At 42.4% G+C, this 18,393-nt stretch overlaps 1 protein-coding gene and 1 pseudogene across 5 annotated transcripts in view; both read left to right on the forward strand.

Moving 5' to 3' along the window:
* Positions 1 to 18,393, forward strand: part of ANKRD11 (ankyrin repeat domain containing 11) — a 222,621-nt gene that overhangs the window by 109,383 nt on the left and 94,845 nt on the right. The window lies entirely within an intron of this gene.
* Positions 2,614 to 7,201, forward strand: LOC123806099 (annotated as a pseudogene).

Genomic DNA, 18,393 nt, shown 5'->3' on the forward strand with positions numbered 1-18,393 from the left:
TTTTATTTATTAAGTCTCTGAACATGTTTGAGTGAACAATGAAAATACAGTCCTTTGCTTATATTTCATTGTCAGGAATAGTACCTCTGGCTTCTTCCTACTCAGTAGAGAGCAGCTCTTGGCAATCCGCAAGGACACTGCAGGCTCTTTGGGTTGTTTGTGCCTTCCCTCTATTGAGGAGCAAGGGTGGTATCAGTTGACTTGCAGAATTGGTGTTTTTCTGTCTTCCTGGCAGGATAAAAGGATGGCAGCCCCTTTGGGCTTGGCCCTGGCAGGTGGGTTGCAGAGGTGTGGGGCTTTGTGCTTGTGCTCACCAGTTATTTTGTTATGCCTGTTGTAATAGAAAATTTTTTTTTACCTTGTGTCTTTCAGCATGCTGTCCACTCCCGTATTCTGGTTGTAAACCTTTGGATACCTGTTCTTAGCCATGGAGAACTAGAATGTTTTGGAACCTTTCTAAAAAGGAATCTGTAAAAAAAAAAAAGTTATAGCAGAAGAATATCAGAAAGGCTTTATTTATAAGGTGTCATTTTAGTGTGGCCTATAAAACATTTAGTTGGTGTTGTCTCAAGTACATCAGTGGTCTGATTAGAGAATAAAAGTTTACACATAGTGTAAAAATTGTTTTTGTTTGTTGCTTAATAATTGGGAATAAACTGCATTTCTGAAGGTGGAATTGGAAGTAGCTTTGGATGCTGTTAGCCTTGCCTGCTCTTTTTTTATTCATTTCTTGATGGTAAACAGCAGGGACAATTACTTTCCAGCTCAAATTCCTGTGAAGTGGATGTTCTTATGGTCAGGGTTGTCTCGGGCACATTCTTTCCTAAAATTGCACACCCTCTCTGGTGCTTGAGGAAATAAACAGGTGATGTTGTGTTTTATAAAGAGTGACCAGGACTTTTAACAGTATGGAGTATGGAAGCTCTCTATTATCTCCTACAGACTCTGCCATGAAAAGCCTCTAAGTAGTATGTTCTCTTACACATGTGTGCTCTCACCTACATGTTCTCACATACATGCACACTCATATGCTCTCACAAGTGCCACTGAGCTCCTCACTGACTTTCCATGGTTCTGCTTACCACTGGGCTGTTAGGCTTGATTTCTGTAGATATTAAAAGCAGGTTGCTATAAAATACTGTACTGTAAGACCAAAAGGCCACCTGATTGAAGTAAAAAGGAAGAAAAAAGTAATTTCCTATCCCTTTCTAATTTAAAATTTTAAAAAGTTCCCCTAATTTTAAGATATGATTGATATAACATTATATAAGTTTAAAGTGTACAATGTAATGGTTTGATACATGTTTATGCTGTGAAATGATCAGTGCAATTAGTCTAGTCAACATCCATCACCTCATGTAGTTACAAATTTTTTCTTGTGATGAGAATTTGTTTTTTAAGATTTTTAAAATGTATTTATTTTTCACGAGGGGAAGTTAGGGAGAGAAAGAGGGAGAGAAACATTGATGTGAGAGAGAAATATTGGTTGCATCTTGTATGCACCCAGATTTAGAGCCGAACTCATGATGCAGGCGTGTGCCCAAATGGGGAATCGAACTGGTGACCTTTCGCTTCGTGGGATGACGCCCAACCAGCTTGGCACACTGGTTGGGGCATGGTGAGAACTTTTAAGACCTACTTTGTCTGTTTCTGTAGTGCATAGTGTAGAACTTTTAAGACCTACTTAGTCTGTTTCTGTTTCTTTGCCCTTACCTCATTCACTCCTTACATTAGTCTCTCATATTTGATAGGTTCATAGGCACTGATCATGGTGTTCTACCCCTAGTTTCTGCAGTTTAATTTTCATCATTGAGTTTTTTGTATTAGTTTGTGGAGATAGGTGTTGTGTTCTGGACCTCAGCTCTGTTTGATACTTAGGTGGCTTTTTGCTGTTCCTTAATCTCATGGACTCAGAACAACTTCAAAGCAAATGGCTTCTTGTACTAAAAGGGGGGGATATGTTCCCAGACAAGTCTAGCCTTTTCCCTGAGGTATGCTTGGACATGTGTCACATGTGAGCAAATATAGCCCTGGCAGGCTGTGCATGGGTCACTCCCTGAACCACTCAGGCAGGTTTTGTCTGGGTTTGGCTCATGGCTAGGTTTTCAGACATATCCAGCAGTAGTTCCTTCCCTAAGCACAGTGTTTCAGAGTTTGAGGGTGGAGTCTGGAGTAAGTGTGAGCTCCTTGGGGAAGAGAATATGCTCTTTCCTGAAGGGAGTTCAGAAATCAGACAGAGTATGTTTTATATTCTTTTCTTGCCAGTTGCTTTTCTCAAGGGCCTCTTTCAGTGCAAGCTACAGATGTGAAATACTGGTATTTTTCACCTCTCAGCATGGATGCTGTGTTGGGGAAAGAAAGGTAGGGGTGGTTGAGTCAGCTCTCCAGGGTCCATGGGATCCACACATGTGCCCATTCGTTGCCAGCTTCTTAGCTGTAGTTTTTCTGGCTATCAACCTGCTGCATTTGGATTCCATATAGCACTTGGCCACCCACAGGGCTTTAGTTTGCTTTGGCCTTCAGGCTCCAGCTTTTCTGGTGCTGTTTTGTTTCAGGGTAACTTAATTGACCTGTCACTGCAGATACAAATAAAGTAGTCAGTGTCTGTGTAGCATGACATTAGGTTTGGAATCAGACAGAAATCAGCCCTTTAGAAAAGGTATGTATGTGATGTAACATTGTTTTGTCCATTTCTCCTTACTTTATTGCTCAAGAAGCATTACGTGGGGGCTGTTGATGACACCTCACAGTAGCTAAGAAGTCATGGCAGGAAGGAAGCTTTTTGGATATCCCTGGAAATCATAAATCTCTTCACTCTTGGTGGATTTCTGTTGTCTTGCAACCTTCATCCACAAATTCATCATTTCCTTTTGTGGTTCCTTTCTATTTATATCAGATAACTTCGGGCCCACATCTGTCTTTCACTTCAGTGAGCACCACTGGCATCTTTTTTGCATAGGTCATAGGTACTTATTTTCAGGAAGCAACAGGCTGCTGGTCATGGTTTATAGCACTGTCTAAAGAGACTGCAAAGCCAAGGAGCTGGTCTGAGGAAAGCAGGAGCTTGTGAAATGCCCATGTTCCTCTCACTAGGAGGTGACCAGTGAGGAGTTTATAGATGGATCCTGATGTCAGAGTATTTTCCAAGGTTGTCATTCTGTGTTAATTTTGTTGGTCGTGTCCCACTAGACAGTTAGTGACTGACAATGTAACTTGTCCCTGCGTGCTGTTCTGTGAGACAAGAGGTTAAACATTGTCTGTGGCACCTTGGGATGAGTTCTTTAATTTGTGCCCTTCTGTTAAGCTGAACTGGGCAATGGGAGAAAACTGGTTAAGATTATGGGCCCTTGCAATTTTGTAAATTAGTGTAGAACCATGCGTAGATTTGGCTAATGATCAATCATGTGCTTCATTTAGGGAAAGTTTGCTCATGAGCAACATTGTAATTTTTTTTTTAAGATTTTATTTATTTTAGTAGAGAGGGGGAGGCCTACAAGCTAGGCATGTGCCCTGACTGGGAATTGAATGGGAGATTTTTCAGTTCATAGGCCAGAGCTCAATCCACTGAACTACATCAGTCAGGGCAACATTTGTAATCCTAAATGGAGAGGCAGAGAATGTTGATTTTAAAAAGTAAGTTACAATACAGTAGATTCAGTTTTCTCATTCCTGACTGAAAAATATACTGTAATGTTTCACTGGAGGCCTGGGTGGTAGGGATTTGTCTCTAGTGGGGTTTGTTGTTTTTGTTTTTTAAGGTTTTATTTATTTTTAGAGAGAGAGAGAGGAGGGGAAGGAGAAAAGCAGGGAAAGAAACATCAGTGTGAGAGAGAAACATCGATCAGTTGCCTCTCTATACACATCCTGACTGGGGACTGAACCCACAACCCAGGCATGTGCCTTGGCTGGGAATTGAACTGGCAGCCTTTCGCATTGCAAGATGACACCCAGCCAGCTGAGCCACACCAGTCAGGGCTATCTCTAGTTTTCTTATAGGGCATCATTATTATCTAAAATTTTTTAAAACATTTTTTAAATTTTTTTGTTCCAATACAGTTTTCTGCCTTATCCTCCCACTCCTCCCCACTACCCCATTACCTAAAATTTTTTACAATAAGAATGTATTGCTTCTGTTTTCACATTTCCTCTTCCTTTCTCCAAAACCCTTGAGCCAAGCATAAGCATCTAGTGTTGGTGCTGGGGAATGGGAGAATATGAGTGAAGCCTGGGTTGATGTTTTACATTGGATGTTTTTACTAACTGTTTTAGTAACTTTAAAAATAACTGACGGTGGTCCCGGCTGGTGTGGCTCAGTTGATTGGAGCATCGTCCTGTAACCAAAGGGTTGTGTGTTTGATTCCTTGTCAGTGTACATACCTGGGTTTCAGGTTCAATCCCTGGTCCAGAGTCATACAGGAAGCAACCAATTGATGTTGTCTCTCACACCCATGTTTCTTTCTGTCCCCATTCCACTGTCTCTAAAAGCAATGAAAAAATGTCTTTGGGTGTGGAATTTTTTTTTTTTTTTAAATAACTGACAGTGGTTTGAAGGTTGAAAATCTAGACAAAAATGAAAAAATTAGCATGGCATAGTTGGATAGATAAATGGCTTCATTTACTAAAAATTATACTTTTATTTCTTGGTTAGGTGGTAAGGTGGGGCTAAAAATGTTTATTTCTAGATTTTGTGTAGCTTCACTGTCTAGTTTCAGGTGCAGCGGGAGCTCTAGGGGAAATGGAGACAGATTAGGATATATCTGCCCTGGTGGGTGGGTGTGGGGGATAGGGGTGTGAGGGTGGGCATTTTCCTTCCTCCACTTTTTCCAGTGGCCCAGCCCACTCCTTGCTTCCCTCTGCCTCCTTTGTGCCTGTATGGTAATACTGGCGAAGCTCTTTTTACTTGAAGGATCTCAAACTCCCAGGGAAGGAATAGAACAGATGTGATCTGAGTGCCATGGGGAGGCCATGGCCCAGAGATCTTAAATGGCTGCACTGTAGTCACCAAATGAATGACCTATAGTTGGCTGTCAGTTATGCCCTCAGAGATCTAATCTGGCCTCCTCCACTACATCCATATGTGGGGCTAAAAATGTTCAGACATGATGATGTAAGTAAATTTGGGGTATCTGTCTGTCTGTCTGTCTGTCTATCTATCTATCTATCTATCTATCTATCTATCTATCTGACAAATCCTCTGGCCTGAATTTTGAATAGCTGAAGGGCATTAATTTCTTGAGATGAGAATTCTAAAGGTCCAGTTCTATGAATCACATTTCCTAATAAGCCTACTGCGGGGGGTCATCTGGGTTTGGGTAGAAGAATCCAGTTATATGGATAACCATTTGTCTGGAGTCAGAGCTGTGTGGGCCATCCTGGGGGGCTGTTCATTGTGTGTGATTTACAACCTGAGTCCATCTAAGTACATTCAGTAGTGAGTTAATTGGTTCATGAAACTCTGTACTCAAGGGCCGTGGGTCTGGGTTCAGGTGTAGCTTCCCCTCTTCCTGAAAAGATTGCTTTCAGAAGAGTCCTAGGCCCTGTTTCTTAGGCCCACTGAGGATCACGTTCACCTAGAACACGAGGAGGTGAAGGCACGTGGAGATTCCAGGGGCCTGGCTTGGGGGCTGTGCATGCTGCTCCTAGCACAGCAGCTCCCCTGGGTAGCCTGCCCTGCATCTATATGCTTTCCCTTGTTGGAGATGGAAGGTGGCACACCCTTTGAAAGGAAGGAAGATGTAGCATGGGAGACTTCCATAGTCTCCTGAAATACAGAAGGTTTGAGATGAATCTTATTGTGACCATCTCATTCCAGTCACCCTCAGTGCAGGATTAACTCTGTGTTTTTGTGTTGGAACGTGTGCTGTCCCATGCAAGTCATTTGCATAATTACAGAGTCATCTAGCCTGTTGTATAATCTAGAAGAATACTTGTCATAATTTGACATTTTGTTGATGATTTGAGGTCGGGACTTTTACACTGTGAAAGTTGTTACTGCTTTGCAGAGCAAGCCTAGACTGACCGGTCTTGCTGTATTGGTAGTTTTTCGATGTCGTTCTTTGTGCAGTCTCTCTGCTGTCCACCTGTACATTTACTTTCTGGATCAGTTTACCATTTTCTCAGGGCCTGGGCACTGGGATCTGTCATAACCTTGCCTGGTGTGTTAATGCAACAAGCTTTTCTTTATAATCATTCTGAATGTGCTTTATCTATAATTAGGCATAAATTTAGTTTAATATATTTTTAAGGTCTACATTTTTGTTATTTTCTGTTGAGGTAGTTAGGGTAGTCAAGCTTTAGTGTCATGATTTAAAACTATTATTAAGAATTGAAGCTACACTGGCTGAGTAACTCAGAGTGTTCCGATATACCAAGGTTGTGAGTTCAGTCTCCTATCAGGTCACATACAGGAATCAACAATGAATGCACAGATGGGTGGAGCAACAGGTTGTCGCCCCCCCCGCAAAAAGAATTAATTTAAAAAACAAGAACAACTGGGACTAAATCCCTGGCCAGGAAGTTCAGTTGGTTAGAGCATCATCCCAATATGCTGAGATTGTGGGTTTCATCCCTGGTCAGGGCACATACAAGCATCAGTGAGTCTCAGTCAGATGGGCCGGGAGACACTTCTAGGAGTAACATAACATAGCCGCACATAGAGAACCCCAAGTTCAGTTCAAACTTGTATTGGTTGTTGATGGTGGGACTGGGAAAAATACATTCATGAGACTTCATCTCACTGGTGAATTGGGAAGTATGTAGCCACCCTGGATACTGAGGTCCATCCCCTTGGGTTGGCCAGGAAAAGTTAGGCGGGCTGAGAGACAGCCGTTACATCCAAGCCTATTGTGCCATTATAATGTTTGATGTAATTTCAAGAGTTGCTTACAAGAGTGTGCCTAACTGGCATAGAGACCTGGTATGAGGACGTGAGACACCCCCATCATGTTAAGACAAATCAGTTGTCTCTCAGTGAAATAAGAATCTTTACTGCTGTGACATTTCTGCCAAAAGTAACAGCTTTGAAAAGCCCTTCCTCTGGCTTGCTAGAAAAGTAATTGAAGACCCTAACTTGGAGTTTGTAACCATACCTGCTGTTGCCCCACTAGAGGTCATGATGGACCCAGCTCTGGCAGCACAGTATGACCATGGTCTAGAGGTTGCTCAGACCACCCCTCTTCTGGGTGGGGATGAGGACCTGTGAGAAAGGGAAGCTGGAGCCCAGCATGAGAAGTAAGTTTTATAGACACCTGTCCTGTGATGTCAGTGGTGCAGAGTGTTTGCCACTGTATTATACGGCTCAGCAGAACCTATGCTTGATCTTTGGGATGCTGAAAGAGATGAATGGGCTTCGGAGTGAACAAGGCAATTAAAAATACCTTCATTTTTTGGACCTGCATATTTAGCTGTTTTGGAACCCAATTTTTTCCTTACTGAGTTTCAACTGTGAGACTGCTGCAGTTGCATCACAGTACTCAGTGTTGAAAGTTTGTTACTGTCATTTCTATTCCTTTTCGTTTAGAATACAAATAAAGTTGTATTTCAAATATCTTCTAAAAATCAATGAATGCATAAATAAGTAGCACAACAAATCAATTTTCTTTCTTCCTAAAAATCAGGAAAAAATTATTAAAAGAAAGAATTGGGACTAAATATCACTATAATTAAGATGGTGGGTTTACATGTTTTTAAAATCATCTATACATTCATATATGCATGTTTTAAGTGTGGAGTTTTTGAACTTGGGTGTTTTAATTCCTAAGTTTTTCCATAGCTTGAACCAGGCTGTGAAAATGCTTTATCAATGTTCCATAGAGGAGCTTTTTTCATCTAAATGGCTGACTAACAGGGTGAACAGTGAACTGTCGGGAAATGACTGTAATGGAGCCCCCAAGATGCAACTGCTTTCTGACTTTCTTCACATACAAAGTGAAAATTATTTAACCTTCCATTAGGGATATTTCCAAACATTTACAGTATTTGAGAGAATTTTACCCTGTCTACCCAGTTTTAACAATTACCAATATTTTGCCAGTTGGGTTATATGTATTTCTTCTTGATTGTCATTATTATGTCTCTTTAAACTTTTTAACTTTAATATTTTAAAGTAAATCTCAAACATCCTATCATCTTACCTTCACACATTGTAATAGCATCTCTAATAGTTAAAGTCTTGATTCTTCTAGTCATGGCTAGTTCAAGCAGCTGCTACTCATGATTTTGTCTCTGCCTCTGTCCTTTGCAGACTTGCTGACAGCCTTGCTGCAGGTGGACACAGTGGGTGCTCCAGAGCAGGTGGCTCCCTCTGGGTGGGCCTGTTCCTCGGCCTTCCTGCAGAGCCCTTCTGACTCTTGTTGTGAGCAACTCCCTCACCTTTTCCATGGAGGGTGAATGTGTTGCTTTTCTCTTAGACTTTTGAGTATTATGATGTATGTTGTTGTGTGCTTACTTGTTCTTTTTCTCCTAAGGATATAAACTCTCATGGTAATTTTTCATAGAACTGAGTTTTAAAATCTTTATGTGTATGAGAGTCAAGTACCATTATCGGTGGTCTTTGTGATCCTTCAGTTCACAGTGGGAATCAGTAGGTGGGACTCCTGGGTTCAGTGCAGATGCTCACTCCTGTCTCTGCATTCTTGAATTCATTGCTTCTTTGGATCCACCCTTAGAGCTCTGGCAGGATTTTTTTAAAGGAGTTTTCAGTGAACCAGTCTTTGGCATTGTGTAATGGACCTGCATGTAGGATATGAGAATGTTGATGCAGTTGCATACTAGCTATTGGATACACTTCCTTTTCTGGTTAGCACACCTTCATTTGAATATGATTCTTTGGTTTCTGTGCAAGAGTTCAGTGTGAGTGTCACAGACACACTGATATCAGCTGGAGAGATAGTCCTGACAAGGCCTCCTGATGGGATCCTGGTTCTCCTTGAGCATTTGTAGTGTAGCCTCCTTCTAGGTCTTAGTGCCAGCTGGTTAGCGCCTCAGTCTTCTGGTGCTCAGGTGTGGCTCTTGTCAGTCTGTATTGACTTGGTCATCTTAGAGCTCTCTTTCTTGGATTTGGGGTACACTGCCTACCTCTTCCTTGCTACCAGAGAGGAACTCTGGGCTTAGACGGCACTCGACTTGTGCACTGACTTCCAGGAAATCTCTGTGCTTTGTAAATATCCTACTAGTGGGTTCCCCTGGGTGTGCTTATGTCCTACTTCATGGGGGGTGACTGGATTGAAACTGCACCAAACTATAAAATTGATACTGGCAGTGTTAGTTTATTTCTTGGGAATAGCTTGATGTCATGTTCACCCTGCCCTTTTTGTGATGTGTGCCTTTCTTAAGTTAGTGTTTTTGAAGGATTTTTGAGTGGAAATGGAAATCAGTCTGTCTTCCTGGTACATGACAGATGTGCATGGGCACTATACCGTTCTTCCATGGCAGTTTTTAATTTTCAGTGAGTCTCATTTGTCATGGGATAAGGTGGCCTGTAACATCATTACTAACCATGTTTTTCTGAAATACGGAAACTGAAGCATAGAGCTGAGTCATACAGTCACAGCAAGCAGCTGGGGACAGTCAGCAAGCAGAGAAGGTTCTCACCTCATCCTTCTACATTTGTGCAGAGCTGTGGGGTAAACAGGAGCAGGCCTGGGAGCCATGCAGGCTGTCTTAGGTGCCAAGAGGCTTTGCTGCTACACTTGGCAGTCTGAACCCAAATCATGGAAACTTGACTGGAATGGTGATCTCCTTGATTAAACCTCACTGCTGCACTTGGGTTCTGCAGTGGGAGAAAACTCAGGTGAGCGTGTCTTGAAGGGGCCCCTGCTACCATACTCACCTGGGGCCTTCTGGACTTTGGCTGGTTCCTCTGCATTAGTAGTAAGAGTCCCAGGAGAAGGGGGAATTATGCTCAGGGTAGAAACTACCTCCTGGCTTTCTCTGTGCCTGGTTGAAGGAATTGGATCCAAGACTCTCAGGTGTCAGATTGCAGGAGACTTTTGCCGTTTTGCCTCACATGGCAGTTGAGAATTTCAGGGGTCACAGCAGCAGAATACACACTGGGTAGAAGGTGTTACTGGGGCTACAGGGTGATGATGAGGATGGTCGTGGAAAGGTGTTGTCTGGGCTGTGCGGGACTTGGCATTGTTCCCTAGACTGGGGTGCCCCCACAGAATGCCTGCAGACTGGACTCAGAACATCAGATAAGACTTCTGGCCTGCATGGTGGTTCATCCCTCTTTCCAGAAACTTTTCCGTGTGTGTTCCAGATTACACTTCACCAGGACTGCTGTAATGATACACATTGGCCACCACAGAATGTGAGGTCTCTCAGCCAGGGGTGGGAGGCCTGGGAAGAAAGAGCCCTGCATACTCTAGTAAGCACAAGAATTCTTGGAAAGGAAGAGAAGTTGATTTCTTAATTCTTCTAGTATTTGACCTTTTTACCATGCCTGATTGAAATGGCTCATCTCTTTTCCTGCTGTTCCTGAGACATGAACCAACCTAGAAAAGGTTTGCCTCATGGTCATGTGAGCATGGGCTGTGCCTGGGAGACAGGCTCTCAGTCTCTCAAAGCTTCAGTCCTCAGCTGGGGTAGGGGGTTGAAATAGGCTAGCTCACTTGAATGGTGTTCGTTGGTTTTCTTGAGATTGTTGTAGATTCACATGCAGTTATAAGAAATACAAGAGCCTTGTACACTTTGCCTAACTTCTTTAATGGTAACATCTTACACAACTGACCAGTTTCACAACCAGGGTAACATCTTACAAAACTGTGACCAGTATCACAGCCTGGATAAGATACCAGCACTGATATAATGCTCCGATCTTACTCGGATTGCCAGTGTTTGCTCTCATTTGGTTGTGTGCATGTTTACTTCTCTACTGCTTTATCACATTTGTAGCTTTCTGTATTCAGCACCAAGTCAGGAGACTAGAACAGTACTCTCACCTCAAGGATTGCCCCTTTCATTTTTATAACTCTTGAGCGCTGATCTCCTTTCTGTTTCTATGGATTGCCTGTCTCAGACATTCATGTAAGTGGGTTTACGCCCTATGGGGCCTTTTGTGTCTGACACCTTCCACTGAGCCTTATGTTTTCAAGGTTCATCCATGTTGTAGTGTATCAGTACTTTCATTCCTTTTTATAGCTGAATGATATTTCATTGAGTAGATGGATCATATTTTGTTTACCCATCATCAGTTGATGGACATCTAAATTGTTTCCTTTTATGGTGATTATGAATAGTGTGGCTGTGAACATTTACGAACAAGGTTTTCTGTTGATGTGTGCTTTTTAAAAAATATTTTAAATATATTTTATTGATTATGCTTTTAGAGTTGTTCCATTCCCTCCACCCCTCTTTTATTCCCCTCTGCCCTGCACACCCCCTCCAACCTACATTCCTCCCCCTTTAGTTCATGTCCATGGATCGTACATACAAATTCTTTGGCTTCTACATTTTCTATACTATTCTTAACCTCTGTCTATCTAATTTTTACCTACCATTTATGCTACTTATTCTCTGTACTTCCCCACTCCCCCCACTGATAACCCTGCATGTGATCTCCGTTTCTCTGATTCTGTTCCTGTTCTAGTTGTTTGCTTAGTTTGTTGTGGGTTTTAGGTTGTTTGTTTTTTTTTTTTTTTTAAGGTTCGGTTAATAGCTGTGAGTCTGCTGTCGTTTTACTGTTCATATTTTTTATCTTTTTCTTAGATAAGTCCCTTTAACATTTCATATAATAAAGGCTGGGTGATGACGAACTCCTTTAATTTGACCTTATCTGGGAAGCACTTGATATGCCTTTCCATTCTAAATGATAGCTTTGCTGGATAGAGTAATCTGGGATGTAGGTCCTTGCCTTTCATGACTTTGGATACTTCTTCTCAGCCCCTTCTTGCCTGTAAGGTTTCTTTTGAGAAATCTGCTGATAGTCTAATGGGAACTCCTCTGTAGGTAGCTCTCTCCTTTTCTCTTGCTGCTTTTAAAATTCTCTCCTTATCTTTAGTCTTGGCTAATGTAATTATGATGTGCCTTGGTGTGTTCCTCCTTGGGTCCAATTTCTTTGGGACTCTTGAGCTTCCTGGACTTCCTGAAAGTCTGTCTCCTTTGCCAGATTGGGGAAGTTCTCCCTCAGTATTTGTTCAAGTAAGTTTTCCTTGTCTTTCTGTTCCTCTTCTCCTTCTGGCATCCTTATGATTCGGATGTTGGAACATTTAAAGATGTCCTGGAGGTTCCTAAGCCTCTCCTCATTTTTTTGAGTTCCTATTTCTTCATTTTGTCTCTTTGAATGTTTCTTCTTTTTGTTGCAAACAGTTGATTTGAGTTCTGGCTTCCTTCCTTTCACTGTTGGTTCCCATACATTTTCCTTTATTTCACTTTTCATAGCCTTCATTTTTTCCTCTATTTTGCAACCATACTCAACCATTTCTGTGAGCATCCTGATTAACAGTGTTTTGAACTCTGTATCTGATAGGTTGGCTATCTCTTCATTGCTTAGTTGTATTTTTGCTGGAGCTTTGATCTGTCCTTTCATTTGGGCCATTATTTTGGGGGAGGGGGGATCTCAGTGCACCTGTTACCTAGTAAGGGGCAGAGCCTTAGGTGTTCACCAGGGCAGGGCAACCCACCAGGCTGCATTGTGAGGCTATATGTGGGGGAGGAATCCGAGAGGGAACAGTGCCACTTGCTCCACTTTCTGCCTGCTTTCAGTCACTTTCCCCATTACCGACAAGTGAATTGGGCCCTTCTGGTGCTGATTCCTGGGTGGGTGGTTTATGTACATTCTAGGACCCTGTGGGTCTCTCCAGTGAACCCTCCTGTGAGGCTGGGAGTTTCTCCTGCTGCCTCAACCCCCACAGGTTTTTACAGTCAGAGGCTTTGAGGCTTTATTTCCCCACACTGGAAGCCTGGGTTGCTTGGTCTGTCTCGCTCCCCAGTTCTCTCGTTTTATCTGCACGTGAATGTAGGACCATGTGGTCCTCCAGCTACTGCCTTGCCCACCCTGGTCCTTCACCTGTCACCTTATGGCAAGTCCTCTCTGCCCAGCAGCCCATCTCTGCCCCTCCTACCGGTCTATATGAATGTTTCTTTAACTGCTTGGTTGTAAGACTTCCATACAGTTTGATTTTCTTTCAGTTCTGGTTGTCTTTTGTTTTTAAATTTGTTGTTGTCCTTTTCATTGTGCGAGGAGACACAGTGTGTCTACCTACACCTCCGTCTTGGCTGAAGTTGTTGGCATTTTCCAATGTGTGCTGTTGTTTCTCTCAGGAATGGCTGTACTGCTTTTTTGTTCTGACTTAAGCCTTTGGATGTCAGAAAAGTTTATGTTCTTTTTGAGAGAACCTGATGAAATTGGACGTTTGTGACTTTGATCTTGCATATATGCCTGCTCTAGACTAGGTTTCCTTGGTTGAGCTGATAGTGACTAGTCCATGCTGGGGACAGCTCCAGGCTCAAAGGAGGAAGAATGGACTCCTGGTGGGATTGTTCCTTTCCCATTTGGGCCCCACGTCCTCATTGAAATTCCAAGTGACTGTACAACCGTCTGCTTACCTTAAACACACACACACACACACACACACACAGGAGGGCCTTCTGTTACTCTCTTACCACTTCCTTGTTCTGTGGTCTTTTATTGTGCTGTATTTTCCTTTAGAGAAAGAAATTAATGTGAGAGCAAGAGAAAGTGCTGCACAGAAAAGCCTTGAAATTGTGTTTGGACAAAGTATGTTGGAAGCTGGTTTGATTTAGGACTTACTGTTCAAACCACTGAACAATGTAAGTTTTGTGAACAAAACTAGAAACCAGTAAATTCAGCCTCTTCAAATAGTTTTCTACAAGTACAGTTTCTTATAGAGCAGATATTTAAATTTGATGCATTCTGTTGGATCCTGAAGAGGTTCAATTGCAAATAAGCATGAGAACTAACACACACATGATCTATATGTTTTCTTCATATTTAATAAAAAGGGGGGATTTAAAATGTCTCCCTTGCTTTGAATTACTTTCTACTGTCATTTCCCTTAGCTATAACTGGTTTTAGTTCAAAATAGAAAGTGAATAGTGATGAACAGTGCATATCTAGGAAGGTATTACAAAGCATGATCTCCTTTCTGAATCACTTTTCTTTGGGCCTGTTGGAGGTGGTATCTGCTCACAGCAGTGGAGAACAGGACTCTGCCAGCATGGTTTGGAAGGGCAGCAATACATATATCCCTGTGGTCACTGGACATAATAAGGATGGCATGTGTGGACCCTGACCCAGGGCTGCGAGCACATCACAGCTATTGCCAGCTAGAGCAGCTTTGGAGGCCTTCGGAGTGAAGAAGATTTTGTTCTGTGGAGGATTTCTGGAGGTGTCTAGAAGCAAGTGGACTCCTCAGACTGGAGAGGTGCCTGCAAGGAGGGGCCAACTCAGAGGAAAAGGGCTGAAGGGAGTCTCAAGATGGATCTGCAGTTGTTGTGGGCAGCTGCACATTAATGGGGATTGTTTGAAAGCTAAAGTTACATCTGGTTTCCTGGGGTTGCTTTGCCTATTAGTCTTATGTATGGCCCCTGGAAGTAGAAGCGAGCAGCCCCATGCTTGCTTTGTAGGATAGGGGGTCTCCCCAGCACTTGGACACTCAAGAGTGTGTTAGGTGTGGAGACACACAGGCCTGTGTGATTTCACTGTTCCTGCACACAATGATGGGTCTGCTCCTTGTTCTTGGAGGCAGCAGCGAGTAGTAGGCAGTGGGCATCTGATGAGTCTGGGTGGAGGGGACCAAAAGAGACGGGGGAAGGGCCACAGGGGGAATTTGGGTTGCATGCTGGTTTGAGCAGTAGCCAAGGGCTGACAAACTGGGACCTGAATTTGTATGACCAGATTGTTAAGGGTGCTTTTCACATTTAAAGTGTTGTTCACAACAAGAAGGCCTGAAAGGCCAGAGGGTTTGCTTTCTGGTCCTTTCCAGAGAGTCAGTCTCCTGGAACCAGGCTTGGTGTGCTCCATTGAGCCAAGGAGTGACTTTGTTAACCAAAGTCCTGAGTTCTGTTCCCTAAGTTCCATGCCTCCGACTAGAGTCTTTTTCGGCAACCCTTGGAAACTACAGGAAAGGTATGAGTTAGGAGAGTCTGCTGGTTGTAGGCAGGTTAAAGCTGATTGTCACGAAGACAGGTTTCTGTTGAGAATTTTCCTCAGTGCCATCCTGGCATGTCTTCGTGGACACAAGCAGGAGTTGTGAGCAGCCTCCATAGTTGGATCACTGAGTGCTTTTCCCTTTCTCCAGTGAGCATACCTGCTTCTCTTCTGTTAAAGGAAGCATAAGACGTAGAGCTTGTAAAGTTTTAGAAAGCAAGTTTCAGAAATTCCTGCAGCCACTTCTGTATCACAAAGGATCTCCCAGTGCAGTGGAGATGACCTGTCCTGCTGAGAAGCCCAGCAGAGGCCCCTCCTCTGAGGCTCAGCCCACTCTCTGTGGGCATTCTGCAGGGCACAGCCTGGGGCCATACCCAGATGCTCAGACATTCTTGATCTTCTGAACTAAAGGGTGGATGTGTATTTTGTGTTTTGCGTTTTCCCCATAAATAATCAGCTTTATGCTCTCTAACATTGAAATTCTGCACAAGTCTTTCATGAACCTATTGAATTATGTTGGAAATATTAAGCAAGTCACATTGGATATATATGCTTGTGACATTGAATTAAGCATTAAAATCTAAGCGTTTAGAATATGTGATAAGATGCCCTGAGGTTCATAAGTATATGTTATTATCAAATGGAATTTGGGGTTTCTGAAGTTTCATTTATAGATTTTATCTCCAAAAACCAGTTATCTGTTCTGGAACTTACCCTCCCAGCAGGTCTTTCAGCCACTTCAAGAATTTGCCCTGGCTGGTGTGGCTTAGTGGGTTAAGTGCCAGCCTGCAAACCAAAGAAAGGGTTGCTGGTTCGATTCCCAGTCAGGGCACATGTCTGGGTTCTGGGCCAGGTCCCCAGTAGGGGACATGCAAGAGGCAACCACACATTGATGTTTCCCTCTCTCCCTCCCTTCCCCTCTCTAAAAGTAAATACATAAAATCTTTAAAAAAGAGAGAGAGGGGGAGGGAGGGAGGGAGAGAGAGAGGGAGAGAGAGAGGGAGGGAGAGTTAGAGTTAGAGTTCATCTATTCAGGCAATAAAACTGTCACCCCTCCCCTGGCTGGTGTGGCTCAGTGGTTTGAGCACCGGTCTGGGGACTGAAAATTCACCAGTTTGATTCCCGGTCAGGGCACATGCCTTGGTTGTGGGCCAGGTCCCCAGTTGGGGGTATGAGAGAGGCATCCAATCTGTTCCTCTCCCTTTCTTTCTCCCTTCTTTCCCTTCCCTCTAGAAAAATAAATAAATACCACCTTAAAAACAAAAACAAAACCAAAACAACCTGTCAAACCTGGTAGGATTTTCAAAGAATTGAATTAATAACCTTTTTAAAAGGATGGCCAACAGTGTCTGTAATGGGGAGTAGGTAGTCGTAAAGTGACAAAGATTCTTGTCACTTTTGAGGCCATTTTATTAAATCTTGATTATTTTGTCTTCCAGACTTGTTACTTATTAAAAGAGGTGTCATAACATCCTCCAAAAAGTTTGGAAAAAATCTTGGAATGTGATTTCTGTGCTAACATTTGGGAAGTAACATACAATTATTCACTTTGAATCATATCAGAGGTTTGATTCATACTAAAGTGTTTCGTATATATTTAGCATTTGGTTATGCCTTTTCCGTGGGCCATCTCCAGGCCAGCATTTTGAATATAACAAGGAAGTACTGTGATAAAGTTGATGGGTGATTCTCATAAAGGCTTTTACTTAAGGAGCTAAGGTAGGATTGTATCATTTGGAGTACTGTTTGCGATCTTACAGGAAAGACTAGTATGCTTCAAGGCAAAATGGAGGTGGAGGGTTCGGGGAAGAAAAATAGTTCAGAGTTAAATGTCTGTATGAGTAGCACCTTATACACTTTCTCCAAATTTTAAAATAGATCTTAACCTGGATCATATGTGTATTAGTTGTTTATTGCTGTGTAACAAAACCATCCCAAAATGTAATGTTTTAAGACAACAATTTATTAAATCTTATAATTTTTACTTTGTTTGGGTGGTTTTTCTGCTGGTCACACCTGGAGTCATGAGGTCACAGTAAGCTGGTGGATTGGCTGATTCTTTTCATTTCTTGGTCTGGCCCAGGCTTCTCTGTGTGTGGGTGCAGGAATATTCCAAGAGGGCCTCTGGTGCCCAGGTGCTGGGGAGAGAAGGTTGGGAATCTTGTGATGTGTTACCCAGTCTGCTCAAGGTGTATTTGTGAGAAACACTTTGTCTAATGTGTTTCGTGTGTATAAGTAGTGAGCTAGGCTTGGTAAAAAGATTGCATCTGAATGTAATACAATGAGAAAAAAATTGGGGGTTGATTTCCCTAAACTCTGACACATAATTATGAATTACCTGTTTTTCCCTTTAGACAAGCAACTGTTGTGTTGCAGAAGGTACACTGGTGTGCCATAGGAATTTTTATTTTTATTTTTTAAAGATTTTATTTATTTATTTTTAGAGATAGGGGAAGGGAGAGAGAGAGGGAGAGAAATTTCCACGTGCAAGAGATACATCGTTGCCTCTTATACCTCCCGCCCACTGGGGACCTGGTCTACAGTCCAGGCATGTGCCCTGACTGGGAATCATACCAGCGACCCTTTGGTTCACAGGTTGGCACTCAATCCACTGAGCCACACCAACCAGGGCAAAATGTCAGACAGACATAAAAAATATATTTGGTGTGCTGCAGAATTTTAATAATTAGTTTTTGTATATCATGAGGTGGAAAAGTTTGAAAAGCTCTTCTTTAGAGATTCAAAACTTTGTAAGACTAAATCTTAGTCTTTGCCTGGCATTTAAGCATTAATAGCAAATTTGTACACATTGTCAAAATAAAGGGTAAATTTACAGAATGCTTTAGGTTATAGAGTGAATGAAAATATGGGAATGAAAACTTATATATCTGTGACCTGATTTCTTTATCCTGGAACTAGTGTGCATTTTAAAAAACAATCGTCCCCCTTATCTGCAGGGGATATGTTCCATGATACCCAGTAGATGCCTGAAACCTGGATAGTACCAAACCCTATATACTGTGTTTTTTTCTCCACATACATATGCATGATAAAGTTCACTTTATAAGTTAGGCACAGTAAGAGATTGGCAATGGAATAATTATAACAACGCTTTAAAATAAAAGTTACATGAATTTGGTCTCTTTCTCTCTCAAAGCATCTTATTATACTGTGCTCACCCTTCTCCTTGTGATGATGTGAGATACTCATTGCCTACAGGATGAGTGAAGTGGAGGTGAATCATGTAGGCATCATGATGTAGTGTTAGGCTGCTGTAAGGGTTA

The sequence above is a fragment of the Phyllostomus hastatus genome, unplaced genomic scaffold, assembly GCF_019186645.2.
Source record: "Phyllostomus hastatus isolate PE091 unplaced genomic scaffold, TTU_PhHast_1.1 phas_scaffold_345, whole genome shotgun sequence".
In the NCBI taxonomy this organism is placed as follows: domain Eukaryota; kingdom Metazoa; phylum Chordata; class Mammalia; order Chiroptera; family Phyllostomidae; genus Phyllostomus; species Phyllostomus hastatus.